The sequence below is a fragment of the Meriones unguiculatus genome, chromosome 6 (assembly GCF_030254825.1).
Source record: "Meriones unguiculatus strain TT.TT164.6M chromosome 6, Bangor_MerUng_6.1, whole genome shotgun sequence".
NCBI classification, from domain to species: domain Eukaryota; kingdom Metazoa; phylum Chordata; class Mammalia; order Rodentia; family Muridae; genus Meriones; species Meriones unguiculatus.
Genome location: NC_083354.1, coordinates 136,735,853 through 136,762,721, shown reverse-complemented (window position 1 = coordinate 136,762,721; position 26,869 = coordinate 136,735,853). Strand labels below are relative to the sequence as shown.

The window sequence follows — 26,869 nt, the reverse complement described above, 5'->3', positions numbered from 1 at the left end:
CTGGGCTCTTGATAGGTGTGGCTTCTGGGGGTTCCAGGTAAAATGTGTCTATAGGTATTATGACCTGAGACTTAGGAATGGATGAGGATTGGGGGCATTTGAAGTTCTTCACAGGAGGGATGAAAGCAGAGTGTTCCACCCAGATCTGCCTAATTTACCCCAGAGTGATGAGGGCAGAGAGTGAGGAGAGGCCACAGTAGGAGGTCTGAGACAGGGGCATTGAACTTGGAGGAAGAGGTGAATAACTGCAGTTAACTTACTTTCTTCCCTGACTAGTGTGGCCTGTAGGTTCCCAAGGAGTACCTGCTGGAGTTGGGGTGGGGGAAGGCATAAAACAAAGAGTGGGAGAAGGAAGGCTTGTAGGGAAGGTTTTGTGAGATCCACCAGAGATGTGGTGGAGGTAACTGCTGCAGGTACCCTGCTGCAGAGCTGGAAATGAGACTGGGAACTGGACTTGGAGGAATGAATAGAAAGGTGAAGATCCAAGGTCATCTACCTGCTTCCGTAGCAGGAGGTCCTCCTTTTGAGATAATTATTACATCATTTTCCCTTGCCTTTCCTCCCTCTAAACCATCCCATATACCCTCCTCTGCTCTTTTTCACTGTACCCATGTTTCACCAATACGACCCTCTTCCTATTCCTTTTGATTCATGATGCCCCCCCCCCTTGAAGCCATGGATTGTGTTTTTCTCAACTAGGATGGTCACCAGCAAGTCCCAGGGAACGGTACTATATTTTTTAGGGATAGAAGAAAGCTACACTTAAATGGATCCCTGGTAATCAACACTAGTAAAGCAACTCTAGAAAGAGTAAAATATAGCTGACCTACTGGTTTGAAATTTTTGTGCAAATAAAAACTAGAGTAAATATGACAATATGCTGACAAAGCTTCCAACCATCAGATTGTTCTATAGCAGAGGCATTGCCACAGCTTCTTTCCTCTGGAAAGCTGGAGCAAATGGCAGCAAAAACATTGACTCTGCTTATAGGTGTTAGGTCACCCAACACTCCAGCCTCATTTCTTGAAAATTCAAGAAACACATGTATTGGGGTATTCTGAGAGCCTTGCAATCAGCTGGACAAATCTGCTAATCCAGTAGATGTAGACACATACTGTTAAGGAAATGGTTCCTGGAAAATCTCAAATTCAGAAGATCTGAGAAGCATATTTATAAATGAGTAAGTATATTATTTCTGACTATATTTCTAAAACAGTCCTCTTAACAGTCCTTGGTGGAATTCTGAGAATTCTCTGGATCCCAGTCTGCATGACAACTGTAGAGTACATTTTTCTGTTATCAGCCAAGCCACAGATACCTGCAGAAGCAAATTCCTATCCTGAAGGACATACCCTGCTCACACAAAACTAGTTATCAATGAGATCTCAATGGAAATAGCTGCAGTGAGTGTCTTCACACATTGCAGTATAGATAGCTCAATGTGTAAAACACACACGCATACACCATCATCATCATTCTGTGACACCTGCATAAATTGGGGAAAAGAACTCTGCCATGTAATAGAAAATATAAAGCATAATAGGACCTGAAATATGGTATAAAAATGGTGATTCACAAGCCTGAGTTTGCTCATTTACAATAGTATAAATATGCACACTCAAGGCCAAAGGTCTTGGGTGTCTACCAAGGCTCCATGGAGTCTAGTCCCATTTAAGTGAATCTGCTCCGCGGTGAACCTTGAGGAGTATAAGCTCTTGCAATGTGCCCCACACTGAAAGCCAGGCTTTCTTGTCTGAGATGCGGGGCAGCCATTCTCTTCTGTTTTAACATGCTGTATGTGTTGACCGTATTCTTGGTTTGTTTGTTTCCAGTTTCTGTACCAACTTTCCTACAACATGTGCTTAATTCTTCATGGTTCTGTTTGTTTGTCTCTCTACCTTATTTCTCTTTTCCCTTCTCTGGTTCATAGGTCTGCTTATTTGTCCTCACCTGTGCTCTGAGCTAACGCCTCTCTTCCCCCTTGTCCTCCATGTGGGAGGCCTTACTGTAGCTGTTTACTGGGAATGATCCTTTCTGATGCATGTGTGTAATTTATCTCTGAGTAGCTACTAAACTGAAGTCTCATTTCCCATTGGACTGTAATCCAGAGGGCTCCATGAAGTCTTACAATGTACAGCTCTTCACAGAACGTCTTACACCACACAGCAGGTTTTTCAGAGAAGTTTTAAAACAAATGTGCAGCAAGAAAGAATGTGGTAACAAGAAGGAACCACTTTTGATACCAAATCACAGAAGTGATGTGCAGTTAACTGTGCCTTCTACTTATCGGACACACGACATCCACTCTAAGTGTGCAGAGAATCATATAAGGAAGTGAATATAAGAAGTAGGGCTCATTCAGAGCCATTCCAGACACTGCCTATCAATCATAATGAGACTGATGGAGGAAGTATTTGTAGAAGTTGAGAGAGCATGGGATGTTGAAGCCATGTCAGAAGTTACTTATTATAACCATCTCTAGCCCCCTTCAGGTCTTTCTCTGTCCTTTTCTGCCTGGGTATAGCACTCTTGCTCCACGTTCAACATCAGTGGTGCTATTTCCACAATACTTTAACCATTTCCTAAATAATTTACTATTCTGCACACAGCAATAATTGTATGTTCCATGTGCATAGACTTTTCTACAAGTAACTGAATTTGAGAAGCAGAAAAACAATGGTCAGAAAGTAGAAGCATCTCGCTAGACTAGGGCTGCAGCATTTGAGTCATTTCAAGCATGAACAGCTTTGTATTTTCAGCTTAAAACGAGAGTCACTAAATTAGTCCTTGTAGACTTAGGGTATTATTCGCAAACTAGAGTGTTTCACCATTTGGTTTAGGTATATTTAGAAAATTAATGTAGTTGATGCTTGATGGCTGTAATAAACACAGAGAGATGTGAGAGTTGTGAATTTTAAACAACAAAAAAAATCACATTTACTTTGAAAATAACCATAGAAACTGAGTTAATAGCAAGCCTTAAGGTCAGGTTCTGACGGAGGTTGCCATGGTTGTGTTTGATGGCTTTCATTGCCTGCATAACAATTAGAAACATTTTTCTGAAAACTGATTTTCCTGGCAACCACAGACTGACACAAATTCAGCCCAGCCATCTTCTGTGCTCTGACTGACATTTCTTCCACAGACAGTCATGGCAACCTACAAAATCAATCAGCATAAACTGCATATGGATTTTCCAACAAACAGCTCATGAAGCCACCTTTGATGTGGATAATGACTAGAGGTAAAAAGTGGAGTGGTGTTGCTTTCATCACCAGCCATTTATTTCTAAGAAGCCTAACATGCTCAAAGCAGGTCAAGACAGAAACCGTGACTAGAATGAAGACAGAAATGAGGGGGCAGATGGAGAAATTTTATTCTGCTCATATCTTCCACTGTAACATGACACCATGCTTGTTACATGGGTATCACTTTCTTTAGATAGAGATATCTGACAGCTGACCAATAAGGACTCTGTATTCTAGATTTCTCTTAAATGTTCTCGCTCTCTCTGTTTCTCTCTGTGTGTCTCTGTTTCTCTCTTTGTATGTGTGTCTGTCTCACTCTTTGTGTGTATGTCTGTGTGTGTGAGAGAGAGAGGCTTATGTGCCTATAAAAACAGTCTTTGTGGCTTTTGCAAAAAGTAAATGGTCACAAGCCCTGACAAATTCTACTGGAGAGACGGGCATGCTAAAGGTTAATTGAAATTTAACTCTGAAAGATGGATACTTTTATTTATAGAAACTTAGGCTAATTCTTAGCAGCCATGTTTTCCTCTAATTAAAATAACAATCAGTTGGCAATCAGCTTAAGGAACTGAATATTTTAGAGAAAGGGATGATTCATAGCCTTTTTAATAATCATCTTGCAGTAGATGTCTCCACTAAAGAGCACATAAAACATTTGTATTCAGCCATTGTCTAGTTCAAATGTCAGGAAATATTAAGTTGGGAAAAAAATGAAGAGCAAATTAGTTAAATCTGTCTAAAATAAGTCACTGATATTATCATGTAAATTTGACATTTCCTTAAGCATTCTGCAATGAATCTCTGACATAGCATAGCTCAAAATCTCTGAGTGGCTTATTAGAAGAATTATAAAAACAAAAATAAAAATTCCTATGTATTCAAAACTTTAACACACACAGAAAAATTATGACATGTAAAAGAAACAAATGTTTGCTATGAAAACATAATAAACACATAACATATATATGTGTGTATATACATATATAAATATATATATATATATACTCAGACAAGCATAAGAAATATAGATACAGATATATAGATTGATTGGTTGATAAATGATAGATAGATAGATGATACAAATCATATTTTAGTTATGACAGCTGTAGAATTAAAAATGGCAAGTCCTTTATAACAAAGGACTGCATTAAAATATCCACAAGAAAGATAAAAACATATAGCAATCTCCGTAAAGAGAAGAAAAGGTATTTTAAAATAGGAGGAGGAAACAGAAGTAAGGAAGGAATGAAAGACTAGAGGGAGGGAGAAATATACCAAAATATACACATTCTAGGTAAATATATATTCCCACTTAATAAAAGCACCCTATGTGCATCTCCTGAGCTCTCTTCCCATTTTATATCTCAGTCTGTAGTGAAACAGTGTTTTCCAGACGCAGTAGACAGTTGTACACGTGAGCTCACAGTGGCTATGGCTGCACGCACAAGTTAGAAGCAATATCAAGTCAGACACAATCCCAGCATGGAAGAGAGGGTGATCACATAATTCCATCCAACACCGAGGAGCGCTTGGCAGTTGATGGTTGTTGGAAAAAGGAGAGTCAGCCTTCTTCAGGGTGTGCTCCTGAGAGACCACCCGCTCTCAAGTAGAGGTCCCTACATCTATACATGACGAATTAGCACTAGGTGGACTCTGAGCAAGTGGGTAAAAATAGTGAACACATCAGAAAAGCCTCCTCCTGCAGTAAATAGGAACAAGTGCAGGGACTCACAGCCAGACAATGTGCAGAGAGTGCGAGACCTTGAAACACTTGAGTCTTGGATGGGATGTCTCCATCAAATTCCTCCTTTCAGGACTCAGAAAGCCATGTGCAAGAGGAGGCAGAAATTGTGTAAGACCAGAGAGGAAGTATCAGAGGGACACCAAGGAAACAAGCCTTCTAAACACAGCATGACCAGTGTACATATGAACTCACTGAGATCTGGCAGCATGCACAGGGCCAACATGGGGCTGTCCCAGAGGGCCATGCTGAGAGGGAAAGTGAACACAAGCTCCCAACCCTATTCCAGAAGCTATCGCCATCTGATAACTACTTGAAAAAAAGTAGTTTTCTTTAAGAGTGTCTCACTGAGGGTACAAACCACTCTGATGACCAGAGCCCACATCCAAAAGTAGAAGGCCAACACAAAATGCACTCAAAGGTATCTTTGCAGGGTCTCTGTCTCATAATGTCATGTCAGGGTATCGTGGTATTTCTTTTCCCTTTCTTTTTTTTTTTAACCTTATAAGTCATTTTGTATATATTATTGCTTCCGGCTTTGTTTTTATGGGATTCCTGTGTGTGTGTGAATGTGTGTGTGTCTCTGTCTATATGTTTCTTGTGCTTTGTCTTTGGCTCTTTTACTTCTGTTTGTTTGTTTTTGTCCTATTCTGATTCGTTTTTTGTCTTACCTTATTTTATTGTTATTGTGTAGATACCTATTCTTTTTAGAACAAGAGACAGAAAGAGTACAGGTTCGAGTGGGAGGGGATGCGGGAAGGATCTCAGAGGAGTTAAACAAGAGGAGACCATATAAGAACATATTATATGAAAATATGTATTTTCAGTAAAAGAAAAAGAGGGGTAAAATGTTGTTCATGATTTCACCCTTTCTTAGTTACCCAACTTCATCTTCTAACACCACCCCCTCTCTCTTTATATTTAGTGTAATTGAAGTGTAGCCACTTGAAGCTCTTCCCATGTCTGTCATCCAGAGACCCTTTCTGCTGCCTAGGAACCTTCTTCTAAAACTACTAAGCACTCAAGCTTTTTCCCTGAATAAAGTTCACTTATATGTCAGGACCCAGCCCACATACTCTCTCTGTGTGTCTCTCTCTCTCTTTCTGTCTCTCTCCTCTGTCTGTCTGTCTCTCTCTCACACACACATACTTTCCTAAACAAACAAAAAAATGTGTCTAAGGCATTTAGCATATTGCATGTATTTTTTATTTTATTAATTACACTTTATTCACTTTGTCTCCCCCCATAAGCCCCTCTCTCCTCCCCTCTTGGTCCCACCCTTCCCTCCCCCTCCCCCTTCTTCAGGTATGCCCCTCCCCAAGTCCACTGATAGGGGAGGTCCTCCTCTCCTTCCTTCTGATCTTAGTCTATCAGATACCATCAGGAGTGGTTGCATTGCATGTATTTTTAAAGATTTTGTTCAATGTATGCATGCATGCATAAATGAATGAATGAATGTGTCCATCAATAAGTAGCAGTTGATAAAGTTGTGGTAGAAAATTATATAGTTTAAGACAAACCTTATGAAATATCATATATTTCATATCTAGGCAGTTCAGGCAATCAGAGATGATACTAATGCCTCAATCATGTTTGTAAGTGGCCAGCAATCTTCTGTGCTCCTAAATTATGTACAATCTACAAGATAAGTGTTTCTATTGACCCCGTTTTATATATAAGAGAATGTAAGCACAGAAAATTTACATAATTTGCTTGAAGACAACACCTATCAGGATAAAATCAAGATAGATAGTACTATGGATGGCAAGAAAAGACTTATGGGTCCATGAGGTGGTGGGCAAGGGTGTGGGCAGGGGGTACCCATGTACAGCTGCCTACACACGTATGGGGGATATTGGTAAACTGTTTGCAAGCAATTTGTTGCTATGCTCCATGAAGCCTTTATATGTCCTATTCATCACTCTATCTTTAATGCCTGGGATGCAACCTGAATAAATGACTAATGCCCAAATATTTAAAAAAAAAATTCTTGTATAAACTCCTTAGTTCATATGCTTAGCCACAGTGAATCATGTACACGAGAAACTGAACTGCAATGTCAGAAAGCAAACAAAGCCACACGCTACGTGGGCACTATGCTGGAAATTGGAAGAAGTCACTATCCACCAAAAGGAAATGCACAAGCAGAGGGTTTGGAGAAGCAAGTCCACAGGGTCAGACTTCTGTGCTGCTTCTATTCTCCGCTAATCCCCTCCTTCTTGTCTCTCGTTCTTAATGTACATTCCTTAATAAAATTTCTGTGCTCTCACCCAAGATTCCAAGCTGTAAAACCAACAGTAGGCACCCTTTTTAGCCCTGATTGGAAATTGCTTACTTTTTGTACATGTCGTTTCTAGGCATTGATTCTCAACCAGTGGGTCATGACCCCTCTGGAGTGGAATGATCTTTTCACAGAGGTCCTGCATATCAGGTATTTTGCATACCAGATATTTACATTACAGTTCTTAACAGGAGCATAATTAGTTATGAAGTAACAAGAAAAATAATTGTATGGTTGGGTCAGCACAACAGGAAGAACTGTATAAAGGGCCGCAGGATTAGGAAGGTTGAGAACCACTGCTATGATGGCTTAGGAATAGAGATGTGCCAAGGAGAGCCAAGAAGCTGGGAATTTCCTTGCTGATCACCCAGTCACCTTTCTGGATCTGCTTGTTTTGTCAAACTTACTTGCCTGGAAGCATTTGTTCCCAGAAGACACAGCAGTGACCATTTTGTTGGGCTCTCAAAGCTTCTATTTCTTCAAAATTCACCTGTGACACTATTGGTCTCAAATTTCCATTATCAACTGTCAATTAATTAAGGTACCAGGATGCAGCAAGATGAGCATGAACATAGATATTAGAAGTAAAAGAACCCACAGAGAACAAAGCACACCAGAAGATCAATGCTTCAAGTAGGGCATTAGCAGCCTTGTCAGATCCTGCCCTATGTGTGGCCTCAGTAATGATTTATTCTCCGGGTACTGGTCAGCACTCTTAACACCGTAACTCAAGCAACCTGTTAACAACAGCCCAGACAAGGAAGAGATGTACCACACCATTGCCTTAGATGACCAGGAGTCTCTACCTCCTGTTACTCCACCTACTTCAGCCCTGGCCTCACTCCTGAATTCTAGTCCTTGACACCTCTCCCAGCCTATATAGCCTCAGACTCAAATACAACATATACGCTGCTCATTGGCTTCCTTTTCTGCCTCTGTTTTCATATGTTACGGTTTTTGTCTAATGCCAAGGTGCATCAGTAGATGTTCTTCTGTAACATGGTCCAAAGGCTGCCTATATAGTTCTGGAAATAGATTGAAAGTCATCAATTTGTTTGTTTGTTTGTTTTTTTAACACTATGTGCCATTATTGATGCTGCTTGTGTTTTTAAAGCATTTAAACTATTTGATCAAGATTGACTTTAAGCTACTTTTATTAGTAGTTTTAATTAAGTTAGAAATATAAAATTCAACTTTGCATTAATTGCTAAGAATTAGTTCACTGGTCTATGTGAAAACAAGAGGAAAAAACCCACTAAATTTCTCTTTCCTAATCCCATAGAGTAAGATGCAAGCCTACACAATAAATAGAAATATTTTGCTCATCACACTGGTCCTCCTCTTAGACTGTAGCATTCCTTTAAAGTCTATACTTTGAAAAATGACTTTGTTTTATGGTTCAAAGAGAACTCTTCAGAGAGGATTCTAGCTTAGAATGGGGGTCTGTAAATGCCTCTATATCCATAGACTCAAAAAAGTCATTCATTGTAAGGGCATGGTACAAACCTCCTGTGCTGTTTCAAAAGCGTCTTTTTTCTCTTCCACTGGGATAGTCTGAAGCTCTGCATTAATATCTTGATCCTGCTGCACACACACACACACACAAAAAAAAAATCCCAAGATATGCCTCAGGTTAAATCTATCCACAGCATGTGCTAGCAGAAGTGGCATAAGACAGATTGAACCAGAACCATATGCATCTTTTACATGCATTCACACAGGGTAACAAATTACACCAAACAGAATAAGAAAACAAGTGTCAATCAATTTGTTCTCAAGCATGAAAATCAGGGATATTAATAAAACCAAAATTTTCTAACCTAAAGGAAGTCTAAGGTTTTGGTGTCTAAAGTCTATTGCCCCTTTATATATGTTTCTCTTCTTGTTCTTCTTGTTCTCCTTCTCCTTCTACTACTTCTCCTTCTCCTCCTCTTTCTCCCCCTCTTCCTCCTCCTTCTCCTCCTCCTTTGCAGAAGACCAAACAGCGCAGGCTCTAAAATCAACAGTTAATAAATGGGACCTCATGACACTGAAAATCTTCTAAAGCAAAGGACACTGTCAACAGAACAGACTGGCAAAAGATCTTCACCAAACCTACACCCAGTAGAGAACTAATATCCAGAATATATACATATATATAAAAAACTCCTCCTCCTCCTCCTCCTTCTTCTCCTTCTTTCTTCTTCTTCTTTGATATTCTGAATTCTAAAACTAAAGATGTAGAAAATTTTCCTTTACCTCTTTCTTGGTATTTTAGACTATTATTTCAATGTCTGGCATCAAAATACTAGCACAGTGAGGGTAGGTGCCTCTCTGTAGGTGTGCCCTGAGAAAAGATTTGTCTCACTGTTTCAATCTTTGTTATATTTGTAATTGTGGTAAGAGTGTTGGTGTTGGTTCATATTTTCATTAGGGAAAATAAGTGTACCTTGAAAGAAAACAAACTAATAAATTTGTATACACATTCCCCACTGGAAATTTATTTGTCATAAATCCTCTGTTGTTGACTTGATTTTGCATTATTGTTATAACTACAGAAACTATCTTCATGCTTAGAAATAAATGCCCATGATTCTGTGCACCAACAAAATTCTTTACAGACCTTGAAATAAAAGTTCTCAAATTCATATGAAAAAAACAAAAAACCTGGAATAACTAAAACAACAATCCTCTACAAAAAAAAAAAAAAAAAAACTTCTGGAGGTATCTCCTCCATTCATGATATCAAGCTCTACAATAGAGCAACAGTAATAAAAACCACATGGTACACATAGAAACAGAATGGTAGATCAATGGAATCAAATCAAATATCTAGAAATAAACCCACACACCTACGGACACCTGATTTTTTTACAAAGATGCCAAAACCATACAATGGAAAAAAAAGACAGACTCTTCAACAAATGGTGCTGGTCTAACTGGATGTCTTCATGTAGAAAAATGCACATAGACCCATATCTATCACCCTGCACAAAATTAAAGTCCAACTGAATCAAAGACATCAACATGAAACCAGACATACTATATCTGTTGGAAGAAAAAATAGAGAAAAACCTAGAACTCATTGGCACAGGAGATAACTTACTGAGCAGAAGACCAAACAGCGCAGGCTCTAAAATCAACAGTTAATAAATGGGACCTCATGACACTGAAAATCTTCTAAAGCAAAGGACACTGTCAACAGAACAGACTGGCAAAAGATCTTCACCAAACCTACACCCAGTAGAGAACTAATATCCAGAATATATATATATATATATATATAAACTCAAGAAATTAGAAATCAACAAACCGAATAATCCAATTAAAAAATAGAGTACAGAGCTAAACAGAGAATTCTCAACAGAGGAATATTGAATGGTGGAGAAATGCTTAAAGAAATGCTCATCAGGACTGACTGCATTGTCTTCCTCTGTGGCCTGGTAAAGCTGCCCACCCACCTCAGGGGAAGGTGATCAAAGAGCCAGCCACTGAGTTCATGTCAGAGACAGTTCCTTTTCCCCTTACTAGGGAATCCACTTGGAGACTGAGCTCTGATGTGGGCTACCCCTATCAGTGGACTGGGGGAGGGAAATGGGAGGAGAAGAGGGAGGGAGAGGTGATTGGGAGGGGAAAAGGGAAGGGGCTACAGCTAGGATACAAAGTGAATAAATTGCAATAAATAAGTCAAAAGAAAAGAAATGCTCAACATCCTTAGTCATCAGGAAAATGCAAATCAAAATGACTCTGAGATTCCATCTTATACCGATCAAAATAGCTAAGATCAAAAACTCAAGTGACAACACATACTGGAGAGAACATGAAAAAAGGGGAACCCTCCTCCATTGCTGGTGGGTCTGCAAACTTTTACATACTAAAAGTTGATTTTCATAATATCTCTTAGAGACTGTCAGTTTACACATGATATTGAAAAATCTTAAATGAACTCAGACATAATGAAATAAATACAAGCAGGAAAGACTCTCTTCCTTGAATGTGTTTATTTAGACATGTGTAATCTCTTAAATTCAAGTAAAAACTTTCTGTACTTTATTTCAAAGTTCTATGATAAATCCAGCTCTAGGTGAACTAGATTAAACATGGAAAATTCTAACCACCGGGTACCATTTGAATACCACATAAACTCAAACCAGAATAATAATAATTGAACCAGCTATAAAAATTAAAGGATTGCAGATTGAATTTCTATTAAAGTTTAATGCTTTATAATTTTAAGATTTTTTTTGAAATGTGTATTATTGTCTTGTTTATATGATTGTATGTATGAGCATCGAATGGGTGCCTGGTGCTCATGGAGAGCAGAAGGGATCAGATCCCCTAAACTGGTGTTGCAGAAGGTCGTGAACCTCTATGTGGGTTCCAGGAACTGAACCCATATCCTCTGCAAAAAGAACAAGTGATCTAAAGGTTTGAGTCATCTTGTAAGTCCCTTTAGATGGATTTTTTTATTGCTGGGAAAACATGAGGTTACTTTTATCTTTTTCTTTGCCTCGTCACTTGCTTTTACCAAAAATTATCAGTTTAAAGTTGTATACATTTATGGAGCACAGTGATTTGTGATTTATGATTACCATGTTGGAATATGTGAATCAAGCCAGACTTTCTGATTTCCAAGCTGAATATGTTATAAACGTCTCTAGTTCTTTGTGTTTTAAGCTAAATAATCAAGTCCTATGTGACTCAACCTGAGAACTTTAGCAAATGATTGCATCCAAACAACACTTTCAGGATTAATAAACACACAGGAAAATTAATAAGAAAGATTTTCCATGGAAGCTAACTTACCTGAGCTATTTGACTAAATCAGCCATTTATTTATCAAATATTTATTTATCAAATAGGAAGGCCTATTTGTTGTCAAGCCATTTTCTAACTTTTGATTGTGCAAAGTCTAATGTTTCTTGCCCCTGGTGAGTTTTCCTTGTTTCAGAATACACAAATAACTTTATTTTCTGTGGCTATGGTCACCTCTGTAATCTTTACTGAGTAGTATGGTCTGAAAACAAATTTAATCAGTTTGAACCTTCCCTGTCGGGATCCCTGACGTACTAGTTTTAGGAAGATGCTCACTGCTTCTTTTGGATTTTAACTTCTACACAAGATAAGTGCTAGTTTATGTCCTGTCCCTAGAACATGACTTAGAGAAGGTTGGGTTTCAAACCCAGAAGGAGTATCTCATCCACATGTCACTTCTAGTAACACAGTGATGACTTATGCCTCTTATTTCCACTATTCTAGATTTGCTAGTCTAGGGCTTCTACCTCTTAGGAATACTAGGATATACTGTGATTCTGTTAAAGCCAACTGTGTGTGTGGAGGGCACATTCCATTCTGTGCTTGCCTATGTATGCATGTGGGGAATAAAGAGGGAACATTAGGTGTCTTCCTTTATTCATTTCCATCTCATAATTCGAGACAGTGTCACACTGAACCTGAAGTTTGCTGTTCCTGATAGACTGGCTAGCCAGTAGCTCCCTCCTGTCTCTACCCTCCACACCCCTAACCTACCCTCCTACCCCTAACAGACATGCAACACTGAGCTAGGTTCCTTTTTTTTTTTTTAGGGTATGATGCTTGAGATTCTGCACCATAATGCTGCATGATGAGCATTCTACCCAGTAAAACTTCTCCTCATCCCCTTAATCCTATGTTTTGCCACAAACCTGACAATTATTGAATTCCTCATGCCAGAATTCCAGAGCTAAAACCCACAGTTGTGATACCATTCTATTAAGACTAACTGTTGACCTAGAGAAACCACAGTTGCTGCCATGAAATGAGCACAATGTCTGAGAATTTGTAGCTCTCATTTCACTGTCTTCCCCATACAGATGACACTTAGTGAGTAATTGCAGAAACCATTGTCTAACAAGAATGTCATAACCAGACTCTCAAGGACTTCAAGGTCAAATCTGTTTTATTCCCAGGCACCAAGATTAAGACTGTACTATATAGAATAGATCATCAATCTATTGATAATCAGCATAAATTCTAACATCAATGCTATGAATTAAATACTTGTGTTCCTCAGAATTTATAGATTGAAACTTTAATTGTCAATGTGATGATATTTGGAAGTAAACTCTCAAGAGTCATAAAAATTAGACTTCATATAATGCTAGAATTAGTCTTCATATAAGAAACAAGACTAGATAAATTGTTCTTCTCTATCTTGTAAGATCTAGGAAGCTTTCTCTTACTGAAAGTTAGAAAGAGGGTCCTCACCAAATATGTTATTACTTTAGATGGGCCTCCAAAAATATGAGAAATAAATATTTGTTCTATAAGTTCTCTAGCCTATAGCACTGTGTTATAGTATCCTGAGCTACGATAACTAGAGAATACGATTTATGATACAAACCTTTAAAACAATTCGATAGACATATTGAGTATCTAGCACCTGGAAAAGGCAAGAAGATAACAAAATAAACTGAATAAGAGCACAAATGTCTTTCATTATCTTTTTTCAAGATCACTGTCCCATAAGCTCTACCCACTCCATCCAAAGCTCCAATCACAGACATTATAGCTGCATGTCGTATGTACTCTACTTTCATTCATTATTTATTTTTTCTTTTGTCCAGTCTGGATATTTCATCTGACTTACCTTCCAGCTCATTCATTTTTTTTCATATTTGAATCTAATCATCTACTCTTAAATTAATACATGAAATATATAATTGTGTTATGTTTACAAAAGTATTATGTTAACATAAATTTGTATTAGTTTTTGTATTTAGTTTTAATTTTTTTATTTAATGTTTTCTTTAAATTTTCATCTCTTCTGATTAAGTGTGGCAGCTTTTAAATCAAGACCTTGTGCATTCTGGGCAACGATTCTACCACTGAGCTACATCCTTATCTATTTTCTTCATTGTTTTAATTATTCTTTATTTCCTTTCTATTTTCTTTTTCTTTTCTTTCTTTCAATGTGCCAACATTGCATCTCAAACTTTCTAATAGTCTTTTGAATACACACAGTGACCTTGTCTTTAACTGAAATGTACTCATTGGTCTTTATCATATACACTATATGAGGCTGAGATCAGCCCTTATAATTTATTCTCTTATTTCCTCCTTTTAAAAGTCTTTTTATTATTATCATTTATTACAATTTATTCAATCTGCTCCCAATCCCACCCTCCCTCCCTCTTCTCCTCCATGCCCCTCCGTTATTCCACTCCACCTAACTCCAAAGAGACAGTCCATTACGCTCCAGAAAAAAAAGCTAGTGAGTTTGCTAGAGTACATTCTTCTACAGGAGTTCTGATGTTGTCCTAGCAGTTCCTTGAGATATTAACGCTCTTAAAAAACTTTTCAGCCCCCAGCTGTTGCTTTGAGATAGGTGTACTGAGACAAACTGAAGCAAATGGATCCTCCCATCCTCTTGGTCTCATTCTTTTCCAGTTGTACCTAACAAGGCAGGGACTTCAGTGTCTTCAACCTGATTTGTTTGCTCATGTGTTTAGCATGCTCTTACCTCCCTCTTGATGTGTTACCTCCCTCTTGTTCTGAAGCTGTCCAAATAAGCCACCTCATAATTTATAGAAACAGAGACTTTACAATTAACATTTGTTAACAGTTACTAAAGAAAGCATGATGTGAAACTCCAAGACTAGTAGAAAGCTAGTCAATAAGACATAAGTATTTAAGCAACTTTTACAAAAAAAAAAAAAAAGTCAGTAAAATTGCATAGCAAAGAACGGTGAGGGTATATGTATGTTTATGTATAAAGGATGAATATGAAATGGTCAGCCTATACAAATCAGAAATCTCAAGAAAAAATGAGATTATAAATCAAAATATTAAAAAAAAACTCAGAGTTCCATTAAAAAGTGAGGAAAGGTTGATCTTGATGTCTTCTGCTAAAATGTCTCAATCTAGAGACTGAGACAATATTGTCATGTATGCAAAGATACTTAATTTGCAAGTGTGGAAAGAATTATTATCTCATGAAGCCACTATTCATTGTTTCCTTTATAAAAGACACCAAGATTTAGGTTCATTTTCATTTCTGTAACAATAAAATCTTATACTTTTAAGATGAAATCTAAGTTACATCTAGAGTTTCCTTAGGTTGATAAGTGTTAGTTGACATCAATTTCATGATTATGATTGGAAGAGCCTTTCATCTTTGTTATCAGCTCATTGTGGGACTCTTGGAAACAATGCCTTCATCTAACACAGTCTCTGATGATTTCATATTGTTCTGGATTTATTTATCATGATTTGGAATTCACTCTTTTCATGATTGCGCTTCAAAGACCAAGAGTCCCAACTGAAATGCAATTTTAAATTTTATTTTAAAAGGTGAATGTGAATATTGAAATAATAGCATACACATAAAACAATAAAGAGAAATAATTCAAAATATTTTTTTTCTGAGAGATCATGGCTAGAGGAAAAATTCTTACACATCTTAAATTTAATGCAAAAAAGAAAAGGAAGTGAGGAGAAATGAAAGAAATTTGCTACTAGTTATGGGGTGAAACATGTGCAGGACAATTTCACATCTCTGAAGGTATGTTTGTTTACCTTTGGACAGTGACAGGAAAATAGACATCCTCACATGCGCCTTACAACTGAACTTTCTAAACTACCTCATAGCCAATCCAGGATCAACACATTCTGCTCCTAAGAGACTGTTCTCTTGCCTCATGTCCCCCCTCTTCCTTTATTCTATCCCTTGCTCATGGCCAGCAGAGCATCAGTGTCAACAGTGCACACTTTCCTTCCTCAAACGATCATTGTAAACTGCTGTTTAATCTGCCTAGCAGGCATATCGCCAACTGCTAAGAAACCTTTTTGTAGTAACTATAAAACTTGCCTCTGGGCCTTCTCCTGTTTCAGATAGCACCTGTAGTTATGCAATGTTCCCCAGCTTCTATTAGGAATCCTCGTTGTCAGATGCCTAGTTCAATGCTTAATTTGATTAGAAATAAGAGAAAACTACATTTTATGTTTATAAATAAACATTTAATAGAGCAAATTTCAGACTAAATTTGAATTAATTCAACAGAATTTCTGTTGACTGTTAATTTATTATAGTGTGGAAAAGAAGTAGAGTTCTATAATGTGATAAATTTTATTGTGACAAAACAGCCATATGTACCTCAACAGACTTATTAAACTTATACCACAGCACCACTTCTCTCCTAGCCTTGAAAAAAAACCATGGAATTTGAGAACATGAATGTGCATGTTTAACATCACACCAAATTTTGCCGTGCCTAGTCTAACTCCAAATATTTCTTAGTAGGAAAAATATACTGTTTCTTTCCAATATACTACCTTTTCTTTTTAGGTAATATTCTTTCTCTCTCTCTTTTTATAACACTCACACATTATACTTATTAATATTTACCCAAGTCTTCAAGTAAGATACACAAACAAATTGCCTTTACTCTCGAAAACAAGGTTAGTCAGGTCAGATGCAAGAGTTCATAAGTCCTATTCAAAACGTTGTTCTGTGGACCTTCTTCAAGTTTAAGAAAAAGTAAAATGAGAAGTGGTTGAAGTAAATAAGAGCTTGATAAACTGAGATCAAGCACATTAGAACTAAATTGCTTATTTTTGAATTTCTGCTGTGCAGGGAATGTTTCTTCATAGTTGGCATTTATCAATACTTATAAAAGGACTTTGAATATTATATAAAAGTAAAAATAAATACCATTCATACAATAAAAATAGAATGTAGATGTCTCAATTCCCTAAGAAGATAAATAGGCCCAAATCATAGCATCAAAATAGCAAAACAGGAAATAAAAAGAGGAGAAAGTGGCAAATGTGAAAAGCAAGGAGCAAATAGCACAAAAACAGCCCCACCACCTCTGTTGTATAGTCTTGACTCCTGGAAAATAGCAAAGTTTTTTTGCTTTCTGTTATGTATGGAAGCAAGGATAAGTAAGCAGACATTTGGAATTCAGTCAAACCAAGAGAAAGAAATAAAGGCACACTTACAATATGCAGTATGAAGTATGTGTAGGTAGCTTGAAAATGGAATCTGCCAAGCTGAAGTAGGGGAAAAAGAGTACAGGGAAGCAATTAAACCAAACAAGCACATGAGTGAAGATCAGAGTACTACTTTTCAGATTATTTCTAAAGTTTATATTAACAAACAGTAAACAATTCTACCTCTCCTACCTACTGAGGACACAAAAGCCTCAAGTCTGTACTAGATGATATTTTCTTCTTAAGTCAGGCCATATACCTATGAATAGTATCTTCCTTGATTTATCTATTGGCCTTTGAGGGAGAGTTTGTCTCCTTCGAGACTATGCAGGACAATACTAAGATAATATGCTTCCTGGTCACTTATTCAAATGCCCAACTCGATTGAATAAGTGTCGTCCATTAATAAAGGAAACCAGTGTTTCAGTGTGCCGAGAACAACTCTATGGGATGTTAAATGCTTTGCTATCTTGGAACTTTCAGTTCAGGTCACAATGACCTATTTTTTTAATTTATATTTTTTAATATTAATTACAGTTTATTTACTTTGTATCCCAGCTGTAGCCCCTCCCTTGTCCTCCCAACCTTCCTAATCCCATACTCTCTCCCTCATCTCCTCCCATGCCCCTCTCTAAATCCACTGACAGGAGAGGTCCTCCTCCCCTTTCCTCTGACCCTAGCCTATCAGGTCTCATCAGGACTGGCTGAATTATCTTCCTCTGTGACTGGTAAGGCTGCTTCTTGCTCAGGGGATGGTGATCAAAGACACTGAGTTCATGTCAGAGACAGCCCCTGTTCCCCTTACTAGGGAACCCACTTGGATACAGAGCTGCCATGGGTTACATCTGTGCAGGGATTCTAGGTTAGCTCCATGCTCCTTGGTTGGAGTATCAGTCTCAGAAAAGACCCTGGTGCCCAGATATTTTGGTTCTGTTGCTCTCCTTGTGGAGCTCCTGTCCCTTCCAGGTCTTACTATCTCCCCCTTCTTTCATAAGATTACCTGCTCTCTGCCAAGAGTTTGGCTGTGAGTCTCAGCATCTACTTTGATACCCTGCTGCGTAGACTCTTTCAGAGGCCCTCTGTGGAAGGCTCCTGTCCTGTTCCCTGGTTTCTCCCTCTTCCGATGTCTGTCCTGATCTGTCTTTACTTCTGTTTTAGTGACAAGTTCTTAGTCATCATAAGACACAGCTGAACATTTCATCAATGACCCAACACTCCTAGTTTTCTCTTATTTGAATGCACTTCAGTGTCAAAGAATCCAAAATAAAATGATTCCTTAAGTGTGATGCTGCTCAGAGCCCCAAATATTAGCTTCACACCTGTGTATCCTAGCTACAATTGCAGTAAGCTTTAGGACTATCAGATCAAATATACCCTGATCTATGAGATTTAGCTTCTGAAGCATCTTTATTATAACCAAATGCAGTCTGGCATTCTTTTTTTGTTAAATGCCAAATTTCTTTTATTTATTTGAGTGTATGTGAACACTAATCATGAGTTGTACAGTTTGCTCTGGTTTTAGATACAGTTGTATGAAATTGCAAGCTCTGACTCAGCAATCTAATATAATGAATGTATACTATATATAGTTCAAGTGAAATTTTATGATTTCATATTTCATTTTATTGTTTTTTATTTTTATATTAATTACAGTTTATTCGCTTTGTATCCCAGCTTTAGCCCCCTCTTTCATTCCTTCCTAATCCTACCCTCTCTCCCTCATCTCCTCCCATGCCCCTCTCCAAGTCCACTGATAGGGGAGAACCTTCTCCCCTTCCATCTGACCCTAGTCTATCAAGTCTCATCGGGACTAACTCATTGTCCTCCTAAGTGCCTGGTAAGGCTGCTCCCCCACCAGGGGTAGAGGATCAAAGAGCCAGCTACTGAATTCATGTCTGAGATAGTGCCTGTTCCCCTTACAAGGGAACCCACTTGGATACTGAGCTGCCATGGTCTACATCTGAGCAGGGGTTCTTCATTATCTCCATGAATGGTCCTTGGTTGGAGTATCAGTCTCAGAAAACACCCCTGTGCCCAGATATTTTGGTTCTGTTGCTCTCCTTGTGGAGCTCCTGTCCCCTCCAGGTCTTACTATCTCCTCCTTCTTTCATAAGATTCCCTGCACTCTGCCCAAAGTTTATAATGAGTCTCAGCATCTGCTTTGAAACACTGCTGGGTAGAGTCTTTCAGAGGCCCTCTGTGGTAAGGTCTTGTCCTGTTTCCTGTTTTCTCCGTCTTCCAGTGTTCATCCCATTTGTCTTTCTGAGTAAGGATTGATCATCTTACCCACGGTCCTCTTTCTTGTTTAGCTTCTTTAGGTGTACAGATATTCATATGTTTGTCCTATATTCTATGTCTAATATCCACATATAAGTGAGTATATACCGTGTGTGTCTTTCTGCTTCTGAGACATCTCACTCAAAATGATCTTTTCTAGATCCCACTATTTGCCTGCAAATTTTATGATTTTCTTGTTTTTAATTGCTGAGTAGTATTCCTTTGTATCACAGTTAATTTAACTGTTAATTTTAAGGTAACTAAGGGAACTACTGTACAGGAACTCTTTATATTTCATATGTATTTAATGTTCCATGAGTCTAAAATTATTCTAAATTAAATGTTTTAAAAGCTGCTTTTCCAGAGTTTAAGCATGGTGGCTCATGCTGATAAGCATAACACAGGACAGGAGGATTGCCACATATTCAAGGCTGGTCTGAACTATGTGATGAGTTTCAGGCACATGTGGGCTACGCTGTTAGACCCAGACTTAAAAGCAAACAAAGAAGATGTTTTTAAGGAAAAAGCAGGCATTGGTAGTACATACCTGTACTACCCAACACATGAGAGGCTAAGGTAGAGGGCTAAAGAGTTCAAGCCCGTGTGACACAATGGAACACTACCTCAAAATCCTTAAAGTAGCCTTCTAAAATTGAAGAGGCATACAGCTCTCACTTTAGATGAAAAGCTAGAAATAATCAAGCTCAGAGAGGAAAATGTGTAGAAAACAGACAGGCAGAAGACTTGATCTATTGAAACAGAACTTGTGAGTGAGAAGTATTTGAAAGAAATAAATTTCTACTCCAATGAGTGCACACACACAGCCCAAGGACAGAACTGGCAAAAAAAAGTTTTACAGGTTTCCTAGATGGAAGATCAAACCAGCAGTAGTATTCTTTTCAGCTGAAGCCTAATCCAGAAAAGGTCCTGACCCTTTAACTCAATACAGCCCTAGAGAGGTGGGGAAGCTGTATAAGAAAAGATGGAAGCTAGCAAAGATAGTTTTTTTTTTAACCTCTATAACATAAAAGTTCAAAGTGAAACAGAAAGTGCTGAAATAGAAGCTACAGCAGGCTACTCATCCGAGCTAAGATAACTAATGAAATGGGCTATGCTAAACACTAAATTTTCAGTGTGCTTAAAACTGGGACTTTTCATAAATAAGGAAGCTAAGGCTTCAGAGCTTCAAAAATTGTGTTGATGGTCACAAAAGACCAAAGTAGCCATAATCTTAATTTGAAACCATTGCCTAACTTCCACTAGAAAAAGTTCAGGAGGTATATTAAATTTCTTCTGCCCACGCTCTGGAAAAGGGACTAAGAGACCTAGAAGATAGTATTTGCTTACTGCATGACTTCTGATATCTATGACCACTTTTGAAAACTGTTTTTCAGAAAAAAAAAAAAAAAAAAAGGATTCCTTTCAATGAATCAACTCTGGATGGAAGTGATGTCTTTAGTTCTTCTAACATGTCATTACAATCCCATGGCCAGGAGTTATCGAGCCACAATTTTATTATATTCAAATAACAATTTTTACTTTTTATATTTCAGATGTTAATATAAAAGAAATACAAAAATTATAAACTATGACTTCTATATATATAGGAATTCCTCTGAAAAATCAAGGCAGAGAAACTGATAACTTTCTGGAAATGGTTCACCAATTCCTCATGTAACTGAATATCTGTGATTTGTTGGAGAAGTTCAAAATATCAGCATTAACAGCAGTTCATTCATCAAAAAATAATTTTAATTCCAACCCATATAGATGACTTTGGTCAAGTCAAGATCTCCATGGAGGAAGTAATTATTGATGCAGTGACAATGTCAACAGAAATAGAATTAGAAATGTAGTGTGAACATGTGGCTGAATTGTTATAATATCAGGATAAAATTGTAACAGATAGAGAATTGCTTTTAGAAATGAACAAAAGAAATGATTCTTTGAGGTGGAATGTGGTGGTGACATGCTGTGAACACTGTTGAAAGGTTAGAACTTTTCAGAAATTTCATTGTCTTAGTTGACAACGTAGTAGCTGGAGTTGAGAGTGCTGACTGTAAGTTTAAGAGCTGTTCTACTGTGTGCAAAATGCTCTCAAAGAGCTATGAGGGAATCTGTCACCCGCGAGAGTGGGTCAATACAGCAAGCTGCCTTGCTGCCTTATTTTAACTAAATGCAATAGTGACCTGAAACCAGGAGCTTCCAGCTATTCAGCCAATAATTATCTACTTCAAGGCAGTCCTCTCCCTCAAAGTGATTAGGAATCATTGAAGACCCAGATTATTACATGTTGGGCAATTTAAATTAAATTACACACATTTTTTCTAAACATAATGTCATTGCACATTTGTTAGGCTACTATTTTCAAGGTTTGAGTATGAAAGGTCCCCCATAGGTTCATTTGGTCAGAACTTTCTCTATAGTTGATGGCGCTGTTTTGCAAGGTTCAGGGATTCTTCGGAGGTGGACCTTTGCTGGAGAAAATGAGTCACTGAAAACAGGCTTGCGGCTTTATACGTAGCCCTACTTTCTCTCCATTCTCTACTTCCTGACGAAGCGTCACCAGCCTCTTCACACTCCTGCTCCTGTGCCTTCAGTGCTGGGATGCACTGCGTCTTGAAGCTGTGAGCCAAAATGAGACCTTACTCTCCTACATTCCTAGTCATACTTTGGTTACGGTAACAAAAATAACCAATATAGCCATTAATCATAGTGTAACTTTTACATGCTTAGGGAATCTAAAAGCTATAGCATGATATTGTGACAACTACTTTTACTATAGTTGTCTGGGGAAACCCCACAACTCTCTCTCTCCCCAACCCCACCTCACACACACATACACACACAGAGAGACACAGAGACAGACACCCCCTACATGTGGACACACACATATTAAATTTTTTCTATATTTTCTTAACTTTTGCTATGAACAGTTAGAAATGATCAAAAATGTTATTTAAAAAAGAAGTAAAAATAAGTCCTGGTGCTCCCTAATACTTCTCAGGATCCTGATGTCATATCTACCAGCTCCCAGTAAGGCATTCATTAGCATTCATACAAAACCTTCATGTAATCTCAGAATTAATTTGGTTAGAGGTAAGCTATTTTTTTTAAGACTGAAATAACAATCCTATTGCATGAATATGGGAGTAAACGATCTGAAAACTGGTAGCACAAACAAAACTGAATATTAAAACAAAAAAAATTTAGATAAAATTAATGTGAGATGTTTAGCTATGTACATAATTGTATCTTGCTTCTTAATAAATAAGTCACAGTTGGAATTAGGCCACAGACATAGTAAAAGTGATATTTACACCCAAACTAAACTTTAAAATGTTTGTTTTTTTATGCTGTACCTAATATTAATAAAATTTCAAAATATCCCACAGATTTTACTCCTTAGTTTCTTTCCTGCTATATTGGTATAAGTACTCTCACAATGAGTGTGACGTTAGAAATGTTAGGTCTGACAGTTCCTGCTCCACCAACTCCTGTTCTCCCCCTAGAACTATCTTATGTTAATATCACATCAGTGAAAGCTGATAACCAAAACATAAGACACCTTAGCTGTCTAGTCTCTATACCGTGCCCAATCCCCTAGGGACACAAAAGATTTCCAGGCCCTAGAACTTTAGACAGTATCAGTTATCTAGTCCAGGATATAAGTTCAGCCTGTACACACAGGTAGCTGATGGGAAAAGATGAAACAAGGAAAGATTTTTCATATCAGGTACTCAAGAATCTTAAGAACTGAAATATCAAAAAAGAGAGATGAGCTTTAACGAACATGAAAAACAGGTGAGCCCAGAGACTTGCCTTCAAATTCAGGTTCTTCAGCATTCTAAAGACTACAACTACTTTATTCTCAGGGTATGTCTTAAGACCAATTTAATTTAGGAATGAAGAGGATACCGGCCAAAAATATGTCTAACCATTCATGCCTAAAATTATTTGAGCATGCATAAAGAAAGCCTTGATTCCCCATGAAAGAAACACAATAAAATACTAATGCCAGGGAGAATTCACTTATTCAAAGAATAAATGAAAATTGCATACAGATTAATAGAATTCTGGGGCTGGACCTTCGAGATCAATTATAGCAAGACCTTCGTTTTCTGACGAGGCCACTGAAACCCAGAAAAGCTGTATTATGGAGAGTATAATAATCTCCTAAATCCCAAAACACTGAAGCCAGAGGTGAGGTGAAAATTTTAAAGAAAGTTTTGGGACCAAGATAATGACTGGTAATTTTATACATGGATACATTAGTTTAATTGAACTCATAACCTTGCAGATGTCTTAGAAAATAAATTTTGACAGCTATAAACTGTATTATTAAGGAAGTTGATAATTTTGTGGGATTGATATTGTAGCAGTCAATGGACTTTATAGTAGAGTTCAGAAGATGTGTGTGTTCCGTTTCACTAGCCCTACATCATGGCCCTACACAAAACATTGAACCTGTTTGGGGATTCCCCGGCTATAAGACACTGAGGAGGAAATGTAATCCCCAACACCAAAACTTCCGTCCAATACTCTGGATTGTGCTCAGTGCAGATCTCCTGAAGGTTCTATTATCAATATCAGAGAGTTTCTATGCTTGGTTCTGTGCAGTACTTCTTATGAGCCAAATGCAAGCAAAAGTCCCTCTGATGGTTTTCACTGCCACTGCTTCCTATCAAGTTTGCCTTAGGACCCGTGTGATGGACATTAAAATGAGGCAAAATGGAAAGCTCTTAATGATAAAATTCTAACAAAAATGATAAAAAAAAGTATCTCAGAAGAATCAGATAACAGCAAAGCTACAGTCATTGTTTACCCCTGTGAACAATGAACTTTTACATTAAAGAACTGCTTCAATAAAGCTTATGAAAAAAACACCTATGACTAAAGATTAAATATGAAGGTTTTAGAATTCTGTCCCCAATTAACAGCAGAAAGGGGCAGTTTCTTATCAGCACATTTAGCAAGCAAGATTCTGTTCAGTGGCTCTTCAAATGACTGATTAAAGCATTTCCTAAAAATAAAAAAAGTGCTTTAATTCTGCTTAGATTACAGAATCTTATCAAGCCACAGAGGAAGATTTTTAATTATTGCCTGAAACCCAGTGATGAAATACTTTGCAAGAGGATTTGAAAGAGTTGACAGTGCCAAATGCTCCACCCTCCTTTTTTCATTCCTTTTAGACTAAACTAACAATGCATTTTCAACAGTGCCTCCTACTCCAGAAACAGACATCAGTAGCCCCTGCCACTCATTCATAGCTTTAGTTTAGATCAGAAGAAATGATTTTTTTCTAAGACTTTTGGAAAGAACAAAAATATACATTTATACTATTCATACAAAGAATGAGCATTATTTAAATTATTACAATATTGAACCATTTGGAAAAATAATAATTGGAAAAGTGGTGAAGGACTTGCTATCAATTTTCCCCTGTATGACAGAGGACTGTGCCATGCCAGAAACATGTTTTATAGTTTCCAATCACCACCTTTTTATTTCCTAAATCATCTACTCATATACTCACAATAACTCTTTTCCTATATCCTCTGACATTTGACGCTGTAAATTTCAAAGTTGATGTAAGCCCTTGTTAGTTATTACCTTAAATGATCTCAACATGTAGCCACAGAGCTCCACATTGCCTGCACGATCCGAACGCCGTCACTAGCACTGGCTTCCGAAAAGGGAAATTATAATGACCTTAGGAACTGTCCACTTCACAATGAAACTGAAAATGAGAGCAAGCACTTGTATCCTTCCATTTGGTTGTCAACAGGGATGAATAGGATTTGTTCTTTTCATAAGAATTTTGATATTTATGAGGACTAGTGCTCCAAGTAACAGAGAATATGAATTAAAGTGGCATGAATAGTAACAGCATTATAGCATGCCACATATCAAGATTCCTTGAAGCACAAGTTTCAGAATTCATTAATTTAGCTGCTTAAAAATGTCAAGGATCTATCTATGCTGGATTTCCTACTGCTTTGATTTCTGCTTCTCACCACAAAATGACCCAAGCATTTTCTGCTTCTTGCCTTCAATGGATGAAAAAAGACTTTTACTTCATGAATGACTCCCTGGAGTTAAGCATCATGTGTGGAACTCCACCTTCCTTGCTTTTACAGTATAAATCTGAAAAAAAAAAAGTCAGTTTTCTTTAGAAAGAATGAATTTACAGCAGCCAGTCAGCAACACTGGCAGCTGAGACTCCTCCTTGTGCCATCACTTTCCCTGCTTTTGGCTTGGCTGCATATGTAAAGAAATTTCCTGACAGATGTACAGGACGAATGTATATAGGAGTGGTGCCCAGGCACCTAACATGTTTTTTCTCCAAAGAAGAACCCCATTTTCAAACAAGGAATCATAGGAAAGATACTGAAAATTCTGACATAGAGACTCACTGTGTAGTCATGGTCTGGATTTTACTATGTAGACCAAGCTGCCCTTGAACTCACCGAGGCCTCCTGCCTCTGCCTACAAGTACTACTAGGAATAAAGGAGTGCACGATCACACCCTACTTGAAAATTTCTTAATCATTGTTTGAGACCTATCTTAAAGGAAAAACAACAAACAAACAAACACCAATTCTGGCTTTCTGACACTTTTCAGGCACTCAAGATGTTGAAGCAAGAATGTGGTGGGTTCTCCAGAGAGAAAGTCCAGACTTCAGCGGGGCTTCTGGCAGGAGCTGCAATCAACTGTGCTGACGGTATAGGTGCCAAAATTTGTATATCATCTCTGTGAAGGGAAGCAAGGGATGGCTGGGTAGACTTTCTGCTGCTGGTGTGGGTGGCAAGGTGATGGCCGCTGTTAAGAAAGGCAAGCCAGAACTAAGGAAAGGGTCCATTTGTTTTTCAGCAGTGGTAATTTGACAAAGACAGTTATTTTGAAGAAAAGATGGGGTGTTTCTTTATTTTGAAGATAAGTCAGGGTCATAGTAAACAATAAAGGAGAGATGAAAGGTTCTGCTATTACAGGTCTAGTTGCAAAGGAGTGTGCAGACTTGTGCAGGATTGTATCCAATGCAAGCAACATTGCATGGTTCTCCAGGATATCTGTAAAATATGTTCATTAAAAACTAAAAAAAAAAATATTTCGAGAACACATCATTATGTTCACCTATCATAGTCCTAAAATGAGTACACATTTTGTTTTATTATGTATCTGTTCGTATAAATGTCAGTAGTAGAGACTTTTGAAAAACAATATTCAGGTTTTTAATTGTTCTTAATGTTCTACTCTTTTTTAATTTTTATTACCTATTTATTACAATTTATTCACAGTATCCCTGCTATGGTCCCTCCCTCAACTCCTCCCAATCCTCCCTCCTTCCATCTTCTCTCCCTATGCGCTTC

At 37.7% G+C, this 26,869-nt stretch overlaps 1 pseudogene; it reads left to right on the top strand.

The window, feature by feature from the left end:
• Positions 1-26,589, top strand: part of LOC110553543 (large ribosomal subunit protein uL14-like) — a 295,585-nt pseudogene extending 268,996 nt beyond the window's left edge.
• The last annotated feature ends 280 nt before the right edge of the window (positions 26,590-26,869 follow it).